Genomic DNA, 13,439 nt, shown 5'->3' on the forward strand with positions numbered 1-13,439 from the left:
TAAGGAGGGTGGAATGTAATACTGCGTTTAATATTCAATTTGGTGGGTGCCTTACATACTTTTGTATATGCGTTTCATAATTCGTTTGCGTTGGTTGGTAGAGAGGGTAAACTTCGGGACGAAGTTTCTTTTAAGGAGGGTAGACTGTAATACCCGGTATTTTAATATGATATTATATTAGGCCGAGTTACCAGCTGGGTCGTGTAGTGTATTTGTGACTCGGGTAATTATGTGACTCGGGTTTTAATTAATCTAACTAGGCTAGGCCCGTATCGTCTTAATAGCACCTATCCTATATGTATAACTCATCTAACCAAACCCTAATCTCCCTATCACCATATTCACTTTAACCATGAGAAAAGAGAGAAAAGAGAGAAGAGGGAGCCGTGTGTGAAGGGAGCCGCGTGAGGCATTGCGAGGCGATTTCTCAGCCTATTCTCATCCTATTTCGTAAGTAGACTATCCTATTACCTCTTTATTCAATTATTAGCATAATTATAGTAGTAGTGGAATAATTTTTGTAACCCTAGAAATTGGTTTGGGGGTTTTGATTATAAATTGTATGAGATAAATGAATAGAATAGTTACAGCAATTTACAGATTCGTTGGTCTGTGTTGTTTGAGTGTTTTACCTGTCTTAAATTCATGGGATGCAAAAAGTTAAAGAAGAGACTCATGTTTATTCGAAGCCTAGTTTATGCCTGTGAAAATTGGTAGCATTTCACCGTGTAGGTTTTCCTGAAGAAATTATTTGTGAACGTCTATCTAAAAAGTCCGCAAATCAGTAGAGGCTGAAAGATTACTTCTAAAACATAATTTAGATATTGAATTGGTTCTGGGACTTTTTCATATATTTAATTTAAAGAGTTTAGATGAGTTAGGCGTTGGTTTTACTTAAAAATCATTTGTCAAACTCGTTTTATGAATCAATACTTTTTATGCGACGGTTTCTGTCAGTTTTTGGAAATCAGTCTGAAAACCCTTGATAAGTTTGGAATTTGAGAAAAACACGTTAGATATAATTTGTAGCTAAGACTCATGGGGTTCCAATTCAATTGGCCTTGCATCAATTCGAATTTTCTGGAATTAGTTATTCATTTTATACCGAGTCTGCCATGTGCAGGAAAATCAGGGAAAGTCGTGTTTGTTCCTTAAGTTGATATTCCTATTAAATTACGATGAGTCTAGGTTATGTGAATGATTAATTGACTGAGTAGGTGGTAATTATACATAATTATGTTATGTAGGTGATGGATATGTGAAGGATCATAATTGATTGCTTGTGCGTGCTTGGATTGCGAAAAGGTAGGGAAATACACTTGACTTATTATCGTTGTTGTTGAATGGTGTTGATTTGTTGTGTTTCGTATGACCAAGTTGTGAACGTTGACTTATTTCGTGGTTGTTGCTTTATGCTATGACTCATATCTTTGGATTGTGATTGATCGAGTTGATCGTATTGAGTATGCTATCACAACATTTTGTAGTTGGCATGATTTTATAATTGATCAGTTCAATGGTATACATATTGCATTGCATTGTTTACTGTTAAGCATTTCATGTGCATTGGAGTTGGAGGATAGTGTGGTGGTGACGAGGTTGTGATACGTTGTGATGTTGTGATAAGACCCAGGCGGGTTCTGCAGGACCTGCCCTGGATAACCTCAGCTGCGAGCTGGTATATCGACGACGGTCGATTGATAGTCTGCCGAGGATCGGTATGGCTGGGCGTTCCGGGTTATGAGATATGAGTTGAGATGGAGGTGGAGGTGACGGAGGAGCATGCATATCATATTTTGTTGTTTCATTGTATTCCCTACTCAACCTCGTGGTTGACCCTGTGTATTCGTGAACACCTGTGACGATCCAAATATTGGGGAGCAGACTTGACAGGTTTATGAGTTAGGATGGGAGCTTGATGGACGTGAGACACTGGATCAGAAGACTTAGTAGCTAGATCATCATTTAGAAGACTTTCACTTTTATTTATGTTAGTTCTTTGTAATTTGCTGTAAATGAGGTTTTGTAAAAAAAAGTTAAGTTAAAGAAATTATGTAATTTGCCTTGGAGTTTAATTTGTTATTCACTACCTCGGGAAACCGAGATGGTAACAGTCCGGTTTATTAGGGAATGTCTTGCTAGAGGCTCCTTTATAAATCGGGGAATGGGTTATACAACGATTCACAAGGACTAAAGAACACGGACAAATGGTTCACACAATTGGTCATAAGGACTAATGAACAAGGACAAATAGTTTACACAACGAGTTACAAGGACTAATGAACAAGGACAAATGGTTCACACATCGAGTCACAAAGACTAATAAACAAGGAAAATTGCATCACACAACAAGTCACAATAACACGGGCAACTGGTTTACACAACGAGTCACAAGGAGTAATAAACAAGGGCAAATGGTTTAAACAACGAGTTATAAGGACTAAAGAAAAAGGACAAATGATTCACACAACGAGTCACAAGGACTAATGAACAAGGACAAATGGTTTACACAACGAGTCACAAGGACTAAAGAACAAGGAAAAATAGTTAACACAATGAGTCACAAGGACTAATGAACAAGGACAAATGATTCACACAACGAGTCACATGGATTAAAGAACAAGGACAAATGATTTACACAACGAGTCACAATAACAAGGACAACTGGTTTACACTACGAGACACAAGGACTAATAAACAAGGGCAAATGGTTAAAACAACGAGTCACAAGGACTAATGAACAAGAACAAATGGCTCACACAACGAGTCACATGGACTAATGAACAAGGACAAAAAGTTTACACAACGAGTCACAATGAGTAATGAACAAGGACAAATGGTTCACACAATGAGTCACAAGAACTAATGAACAAGGAAAAATGGTTCACACAACAAGTCACAATAACAAGGACAACTGGTTTACACAACGAGTCACAAGGACTAATAAACAAGGGCAAATGGTTCAAACAACGAGTTATAAGGACTAAAGAACAAGGATAAATGGTTCACACAACGAGTGACAAGGACTAATGAACAAGGACATATAGTTTACACAACGAATCACAAGGACTAATGAACAAGGACAAATGAATCACACAACGAGTCACAAGGACTAATGAACAAGGAAAAATTGTTCACAAACCAAGTCACAATAACAAGGACAAATTGTTTACACAACGAGTCACAAGGACTAATAAACAAGGACAAATGGGTTAAACAACGATTCACAAGGACTAATGAACAAGGACAAATGGTTCACACAGCGAGTCACAAGGACTAATAAACAAGGAAAATTGCATCACACAACAAGTCACAATAACAAGGACAACTGGTTTACACAACGAGTTACAAGGACTAATAAACAAGGGCAAATGGTTTAAACAAGGAGTTATAAGGACTAAAGAACAAGGACAAATGGTTCACACAACGAGTTACAAGGACTAATGAACAAGGACAAATGGTTTACACAACGAGTCACAAGGACTAAAGAACAAGGAAAAATAGTTAACACAATGAGTCACAAGGAATAATGAACAAGTACAAATGGTTCTCACAACGAGTCACAAGGATTAAAGAACAAGGACAAATGATTTACAGAATGAGTCACAATAACAAGGATAACTGGTTTACACAACGAGTCACAAGGACTAATAAAAAAGGGCAAATGGTTCAAACAACGAGTTATAAGGACTAAAGAACAAGGACAAATGGTTCACACAACGAGTGACAAGGACTAATGAACAAGGACATATAGTTTACACAATGAATCATAAGGACTAATGAACAAGGACAAATGAATCACACAACGAGTCACAAGGACTAATGAACAAGGAAAAATTGTTCACACAACAAGTCACAATAACCAAGACAAATGGTTTACACAACGAGTCACAAGGACTAATAAACAAGGACAAATAGGTTAATCAACGAGTCACAAGGACTAAAGAACAATGACAAATGGTTCACACAATGAGTCACAAGGACTAATGAACAAGGATAAATGGTTTAAACAACGAGTCACAAGGACAAGAGAACAAGGACAAATGGTTCACACAACCAGTCACAAGGACTAATGAACAAGGACAAATGGTTCACACAACGAGTCACAAGGACAATCGGTTAACATAATGAGTTACAAGGACTAATGAACAAGGACAAATGGTTCACACAATGAATCACAAGGACTAATGAACAAGGACAAATGAATCACAGAACGAGTCACAAGGACTAATGAATAAGGAAAAATTGTTCACACAACAACTCACAATAACAAGGACAAATGGTTTACACAACGAGTCACAAGCACTAATAAACAAGGACAAATGGGTTATACAATGATTCACAAGGACTAAAGAACAAGGACAAATTGTTCACACAATGGGTCATAAGGACTAATGAACAAGGACAAATAGTTTACACAACGAGTTACAAGGACTAATAAACAAGGACAAATGGTTCACACAACGAGTCACAAGGACTTATAAACAAGGAAAAATGCATCACACAACAAGTCACAATAACAAGGACAACTGGTTTACACAACGAGTCACAAGGACTAATAAACAAGGGCAAATGGTTTAAACAAGGAGTTATAAGGACTAAAGAACAAGGACAAATGGTTCACACAACGAGTCACTAGGACTAATGAACAAGGACAAATGGTTTACACAACGAGTCACAAGGACTAAAGAACAAGGAAAAATAGTTAACACAATGAGTCACAAGGACTAAGGAACAAGGACAAATGATTCACACAACGAGTCACAAGGATTAAAGAACAAGGACAAATGATTTACACAACGAGTCACAATAACAAGGACAATTGGTTTACACAACGAGACACAAGGACTAATAAACAAGGGCAAATGGTTAAAACAACGAGTCACAAGGACTAATGAACAAGAACAAATGGCTCACACAACGAGTCACATGGACTAATGAACAAGGACAAAAAGTTTACACAACGAGTCATAATGAGTAATGAACAAGGACAAATGGTTCACACAATGAGTCACAAGAACTAATGAACAAGGAAAAATGGTTCACACAACAAGTCACAATAACAAGGACAACTGGTTTACACAACGAGTCACAAGGACTAATAAACAAGGGCAAATGGTTCAAACAACGAGTTATAAGGACTAAAGAACAAGGACAAATGGTTCACACAACGAGTGACAAGGACTAATGAACAAGGACATATAGTTTACACAACGAATCACAAGGACTAATGAACAAGGACAAATGAATCACACAACGAGTCACAAGGACTAATGAACAAGGAAAAATTGTTCACACAACAAGTCACAATAACAAGGACAAATGGTTTACACAACGAGTCACAAGGACTAATAAACAAGGACAAATGGGTTAAACAACGATTCACAAGGACTAATGAACAAGGACAAATGGTTCACACAGCGAGTCACAAGGACTAATAAACAAGGAAAATTGCATCACACAACAAGTCACAATAACAAGGACAACTGGTTTACACAACGAGTTACAAGGACTAATAAACAAGGGCAAATGGTTTAAACAAGGAGTTATAAGGACTAAAGAACAAGGACAAATGGTTCACACAACGAGTTACAAGGACTAATGAACAAGGATAAATGGTTTACACAAAGAGTCACAAGGACTAAAGAACAAGGAAAAATAGTTAACACAATGAGTCACAAGGAATAATGAACAAGTACAAATGGTTCACACAACGAGTCACAAGGATTAATAAACAAGAGCAAATGGTTTAAACAACGAGTTATAAGGACTAAAGAACAAGGACAAATGGTTCACACAACGAGTCACAAGGACTAATGAACAAGGACAAATGGTTTACACAACGAGTCACTAGGATTAATAAACAAGGACAAAAGGGTTAAACAACGATTCACAAGGACTAAAGAACAAGGACAAATGGTTCACACAATGAATCACAAGGACTAATGAACAAGGACAAATAAATCACACAATGAGTCACAACGACTAATGAACAAGGAAAAATTGTTCACACAACAACTCACAATAACAAGGACAAATGGTTTACACAACGTGTCACAAGCACTAATAAACAAGGACAAATGGGTTATACAACGATTCACAAGGACTAAAGAACACGGACAAATGGTTCACACAATTGGTCATAAGGACTAATGAACAAGGACAAATAGTTTACACAACGAGTTACAAGGACTAATGAACAAGGACAAATGGTTCACACAGCGAGTCACAAAGACTAATAAACAAGGAAAATTGCATCACACAACAAGTCACAATAACACGGACAACTGGTTAACACAACGAGTCACGAGGAGTAATAAACAAGGGCAAATGGTTTAAACAACGAGTTATAAGGACTAAAGAAAAAAGACAAATGATTCACACAATGAGTCACAAGGACTCATGAACAAGGACAAATGGTTTACACAATGAGTCACAAGGACTAATGAACAAGGACAAATGATTCACACAACGAGTCACAAGGATTAAAGAACAAGGACAAATGATTTACACAACGAGTCACAATAACAAGGACAACTTGTTTACACTACGAGACACAAGGACTAATAAACAAGGACAAATGGTTAAAACAACGAGTCACAAGGACTAATGAACAAGAACAAATGGCTCACACAATGAGTCACATGGACTAATGAACAAGGACAAAAAGTTTACACAACGAGTCACAATGAGTAATGAACAAGGACAAATGGTTCACACAATGAGTCACAAGAACTAATGAACAAGGAAAAATGGTTCACACAACAAGTCACAATAACAAGGACAACTGGTTTACACAATGAGTCACATGGACTAATAAACAAGGGCAAATGATTCAAACAACGAGTTATAAGGACTAAAGAACAAGGACAAATGGTTCACACAACGAGTGACAAGTACTAATGAACAAGGACATATAGTTTACACAACGAATCACAAGGACTAATGAACAAGGACAAACGAATCACACAACGAGTCACAAGGACTAATGAACATGGAAAAATTGTTCACACAACAAGTCACAATAACAAGGACAAATGGTTTACACAACGAGTCACAAGGACTAATAAACAAGGACAAATGGTTCACACAACGAGTCACTATGACTAATGAACAAGGACAAATGGTTTACACAACGAGTCACAAGGACTAATGAACAAGGACAAATGGTTCACACAACGAGTCACAAGGACTTATAAACAAGGAAAAATGCATCACACAACAAGTCACAATAACAAGGACAACTGGTTTACACAACGAGTCACAAGGACTAATAAACAAGGGCAAATGGTTTAAACAAGGAGTTATAAGGACTAAAGAACAAGGACAAATGGTTCACACAACGAGTGACAAGGACTAATGAACAAGGACATATAGTTTACACAACGAATCACAAGGACTAATGAACAAGGACAAATGAATCACACAACGAGTCACAAGGACTAATGAACAAGGAAAAATTGTTCACACAACAAGTCACAATAACCAAGACAAATGGTTTACACAACGAGTCACAAGGACTAATAAACAAGGACAAATAGGTTAAACAACGAGTCACAAGGACTAAAGAACAATGACAAATGGTTCACACAATGAGTCACAAGGACTAATGAACAAGGACAAATGGTTTAAACAACGAGTCACAAGGATAAGAGAACAAGGACAAATGGTTCACACAACCAGTCACAAGGACTAATGAACAAGGACAAATGGTTCACACAACGAGTCACAAGGACAATCGGTTAACATAATGAGTTACAAGGACTAATGAACAAGGACAAATGGTTCACACAATGAATCACAAGGACTAATGAACAAGGACAAATGAATCACAGAACGAGTCACAAGGACTAATGAATAAGGAAAAATTGTTCACACAACAACTCACAATAACAAGGACAAATGGTTTACACAACGAGTCACAAGCACTAATAAACAAGGACAAATGGGTTATACAATGATTCACAAGGACTAAAGAACAAGGACAAATTGTTCACACTATGGGTCATAAGGACTAATGAACAAGGACAAATAGTTTACACAACGAGTTACAAGGACTAATGAACAAGGACAAATGGTTCACACAACGAGTCACAAGGACTTATAAACAAGGAAAAATGCATCACACAACAAGTCACAATAACAAGGACAACTGGTTTACACAACGAGTCACAAGGACTAATAAACAAGGGCAAATGGTTTAAACAAGGAGTTATAAGGACTAAAGAACAAGGACAAATGGTTCACACAACGAGTCACTATGACTAATGAACAAGGACAAATGGTTTACACAACGAGTCACAAGGACTAATGAACAAGGACAAATGGTTCACACAACGAGTCACAAGGACTTATAAACAAGGAAAAATGCATCACACAACAAGTCACAATAACAAGGACAACTGGTTTACACAACGAGTCACAAGGACTAATAAACAAGGGCAAATGGTTTAAACAAGGAGTTATAAGGACTAAAGAACAAGGACAAATGGTTCACACAACGAGTCACTATGACTAATGAACAAGGACAAATGGTTTACACAACGAGTCACAAGGACTAATAAACAAGGACAAATGGGTTAAACAACGATTCACAAGGACTAATGAACAAGGACAAATGGTTCACACAGCGAGTCACAAGGACTAATAAACAAGGAAAATTGCGTCACACAACAAGTCACAATAACAAGGACAACTGGTTTACACAACGAGTTACAAGGACTAATAAACAAGGGCAAATGGTTTAAACAAGGAGTTATAAGGACTAAAGAACAAGGACAAATGATTCACACAACGAGTTACAAGGACTAATGAACAAGGATAAATGGTTTACACAACGAGTCACAAGGACTAAAGAACAAGGAAAAATAGTTAACACAATGAGTCACAAGGAATAATGAACAAGTACAAATGGTTCACACAACGAGTCACAAGGATTAATAAACAAGGGCAAATGGTTTAAACAACGAGTTATAAGGACTAAAGAACAAGGACAAATGGTTCACACAACGAGTCACAAGGACTAATGAACAAGGACAAATGGTTTACACAACGAGTCACTAAGATTAATAAACAAGGACAAATGGGTTAAACAACGATTCACAAGGACTAAAGAACAAGGACAAATGGTTCACACAATGAATCACAAGGACTAATGAACAAGGACAAATAAATCACACAATGAGTCACAACGACTAATGAACAAGGAAAAATTTTTCACACAACAACTCACAATAACAAGGACAAATGGTTTACACAACGTGTCACAAGCACTAATAAACAAGGACAAATGGGTTATACAACGATTCACAAGGACTAAAGAACACGGACAAATGGTTCACACAATTGGTCATAAGGACTAATGAACAAGGACAAATAGTACTTCAAATTTTCCAGTGGTTTTTGGATATGTTTTCACATATATTATTTTTAGATGATCTGGAAATTTTCATAATTTTATGAGTTCTTATGCTCGAAAAATGGATTTTTCATGATAAAAATCGGATTTAGATGAAAAATAGGTTAATATGAGAAATATTTCGAATCTGGTCATAGAAATTTAGTATGTTGTCACATGCAATTTTACAAGATGTGTGTAAAATAATAGGCTATAATTAAGTCTTCATGCATGATTTATGGATTTTTTGATGAAAAAGAGCATAAATAGAGACTTTATTAGTGAATAATTACTAAAACATACTTCATGACTAAGGAAAAACGTCACATGTTGCATTTTATTATCTTTTTTCAGATCTAAAATTGAAAAGTTGATGAATATAATTGATATAGAATTAGTAGGTTTTAGGCGAATTCTATAGGTTAGAAATTATGCAAATGGAATTGTTATGATCGATTTGTGGAATTGACGTAAAAACAGCGAACTAAATAGGCAAACAGAAGGTAAAAACGTGAATTGACAAAAGAACAAGATAGATAAGTGAATCTCGCTCAATACCTCGCAAGGTAATTACTCGAAGCACTCAGGGTAACCTCGCAAGGCCTGGTTCGTGTATCTCGCAAGAATGACGAATAAAGCATAAAACTGGAAGTTTTATTGTATTTCTGTAATCTGAATATTATTAGGTTACAAGGCTTTAATTTATAGTAACCTAAAACCTAATCATACTTGGACAACAAGCAAACTAGTTTCCTTAACTAATTAGGAAACAAATAATCGGAAAAAAAAGAACAACTAAGACTTGACTAGGATTAGGAAATATTAGGCTTTCCTAATTTTATTTGTAATAGATTAATTAGCTAAATAATACTAATAATTTGGACCAGCTAGTACACCTACACGGTTGGATTAACGTGCACTTCGGGCCTTTATCCACCCAAGTGAGCATCGTCAAATAACTTGACCCAATCTTGAAGCCTTCGACCAAATGAGTTGCATTTCGACTAAGTAGCACTTCATTTTCAGTTTCCATCAATGCTCCTGCATCATTCTCTCCCTCTTTTTGAGAATTTGACCTCAAATTGTCATCGTCGAGATATGGGGACAGGTCACCAACATTAAACGTTGCACTCACACCACCGTACTCACTTGGTAATTCCAACTTGTAAGCATTCGAACCGTAGCATTCTATGACCTTGAATGGGCCATCTGCTCGCGGCATCAACTTGTTCTTTCGCTTAGCTGGAAAACGCTCCTTCCTTAAATGAAGCCACACGAGATCCCCTACTTTGAACACGGGCTGTTTTCGATGCTTATTGGCCTTCTCTTTGTATTTAGCATTCGATTTCTCAATTTGGGCTCTCACTTGCTCACAAGTCCTTAGAAATGTAGCCTGCCTCTCCTTTGCTTCAAAGCTCATAAGGTCTTTCTTCGGAATTGGAACTAGATCAATAGGCGAAAATGGATTAATGCCATACACAATTTCGAATGGAGCACGCCCGTAGTCACCGATGGAGTCCGGTTATACGCAAATTCAGCATGTGCAAGTTTAGTATCCCAATCCTTCGTAGTCTTGCTCACTAGGCCACGCAATAAACTCCCCAAAGTACGATTAGTGACCTCCGTCTGCCCATCTGTTTGAGGATGGTGCGAAATCTTGAACAAGCAACTTTGTACCCATCAAACGCCATAAAGTCTTCCAAAAATAACTAAGGAACTTCACATCACGGTCTGAGACAATAGTAAGGGGAATACCGTGTAAACGAACTACCTCCTTATAGTACAAATCAGCAACATTCGTAGCATCATCCGTCTTGTGACAAGGAATAAAATGAGCCATCTTTGAAAACCGATCAACAACAACCATGATCGAGTCTTTATCCCTTTGTGTTCGTGGCAAACCAAGTATGAAATCCATGCTCACTTCGCTCCAAGGCTGTTTTTGGCACGGGTAAAGGCGTGTCTGACCCTTTGACAAACGAGCTCTTTGCTTTTCGACACACAACGCACTTGCCCACAATTTCTTGGACATCCTTACTCATCTTGGGCCAATAGAAATGTTCACTTACAATGTCATAAGTCTTATTCGAACCGAAATGACCAGCCAAAGCTCCTCCGTGAGCTTCTCTAATAATCAACTCCTGAATGGACCCTTGTGGAATGCAAAGGCGATTTCCCTTAAACAAAAATCCGTCTTGCATTGTATAAAGTCCAGTAGGTTCAATCACCTCTTTAGCAAACGCCGGATCAGCCTTGTATAATTCTTTAATATGCTCAAAACCCAACAATCTTGCATCTAATTCAACCAACAAACAGTGTCTTTCCGGATAACGCATCGCCTACAATATTAGAATTACCTGTTTTGTACTTGGATGAAAACGTGAATGATTGTAAAAACTCGACCCACTTCGCGTGCCTTATGTTCAATTTTTGCTGTCCATGAATATGTTTAAGAGCTTCGTGATCAGAATGTAGCACGAATGGTTTAGGACGCAAATAATGACTCCAATGCTCCAATGCTCGTACAATAGCATAAAACTCTTTGTCATAGGTTGAATAGTTCAGCCTTGCACCTCCAAGTTTCTCTTTGAAATAAGCAATGGGTCGTTTCTCTTGGATCAACACGGCACCAATCCCAACGCCACTCGCATCACACTCGACTTCAAATAATTTCTCAAAGTTGGGTAGCGCTAGAACAGGTCCAGAACACAACTTTGTCTTCACTTCTTCAAATGCCTTTTGAGCACTCGGAGTCCAAACAAACTCCCCTTTCTTGGTTAGCTCGGTAATTGGAGCCATAATTGAGCTAAACCCCTGGATAAAACGTCTATAAAACGATGCCAAACCATGAAAACTACGGACTTGATCGTGGATTTAGGCATCGGCCAGGCTTGAATAGCTTCGACCTTGGATGGGTCCATGCTTACTCCTTCTTTTCCTACAATGTAACCAAGAAAAACAACACTTGACACCATAAAAGTGCACTTTTCGAGCTTACCATACAGCTTCTGCGTTCTCATGACTTCAAATACAGCTCTAAGATGGAACTTGTGCTCTTCTTCACTCTTGCTATAGATGAGAATGTCATCAAGATAGACAACAACAAACTTGTTAAGGAACGGCCTTAACACTTCATTCATGAGTCTCATAAACGAACTAGGTGCATTACACAATCCAAACGGCATGACAAGCCACTCATACAACCCCTGTTTCGTTTTGAAAGCGGTCTTCCACTCATCCCCTTCACGAATCCGCATTTGGTGGTAGCCACTCCTCAAATCCAGTTTAGAAAACACACATGAACCGGATAGCTCATCTAGCATATCATCAAGTCTTGGCATAGGAAAACGGTATTTAATAGTGATGTTATTCACGGCTCTGCTATCTATGCACATTCGCCAAGTTCCCTCTTTTTTTGGTACCAAAAGAGCTGGTACAGCACACGGACTCAAGCTTTCTTTCACATATCCTCTGTCTATCAGTTCTTGCACTTGTCTCTATAATTCCTTAGCCTCTTCAGGATTACATCGATAGGCTGGTTTATTAGGTAACGCAGCCCCTGGAAGTAAGTCAATTTGGTGCTCAATCCCTCTCTTCGGTGGTAACCCATCAGGTAACTCGTCGGGAAACACATCACTGAACTCAACTAATAACTCCCGAATCCTCGCATCATTACTCTCCATTTTTTTCACCTCTCGAACAACCAATAGGTATCTTTGGTTCCCCTCGCGCCACAACCTCCTCGGCCTCGTTTGCATCTAAAAACAAACTGTCTTTTGCAATAGGTTTGTTATATTTGGTTGGTGACAATGGTTTCAAATGATACTTAGCTTTCCCTTTAGAAACAACATAAACATTACTTCGTCCGTCATGTTCCACCTTCCTATCATATTGCCACGGTCTGCCTTGCAAAATATGGCAGGCATTCATCGGGATTACGTCACATAATATCTCATCTTTATACGGTCCCAATTGCAAAGAAATTAAAGCCTGTTTCTTTACCATAACCCCATTATTCCCATCAAGCCAATGTAGTTTATAT

The 13,439-nt window shown here is 37.8% G+C and overlaps 1 long non-coding RNA gene across 1 annotated transcript; it reads left to right on the forward strand.

The window, feature by feature from the left end:
- The first annotated feature begins 235 nt into the window (after window positions 1-235).
- On the forward strand, window positions 236-2,082 carry LOC141615034 (uncharacterized). Its single transcript, XR_012529565.1, has 3 exons — window positions 236-450; window positions 1,248-1,305; window positions 1,885-2,082. It is a non-coding gene; the product is annotated as an uncharacterized LOC141615034 (long non-coding RNA).
- Window positions 2,083-13,439: the final 11,357 nt, after the last annotated feature.

This window comes from Silene latifolia, chromosome 11 (assembly GCF_048544455.1).
Source record: "Silene latifolia isolate original U9 population chromosome 11, ASM4854445v1, whole genome shotgun sequence".
In the NCBI taxonomy this organism is placed as follows: Eukaryota; Viridiplantae; Streptophyta; class Magnoliopsida; order Caryophyllales; family Caryophyllaceae; genus Silene; species Silene latifolia.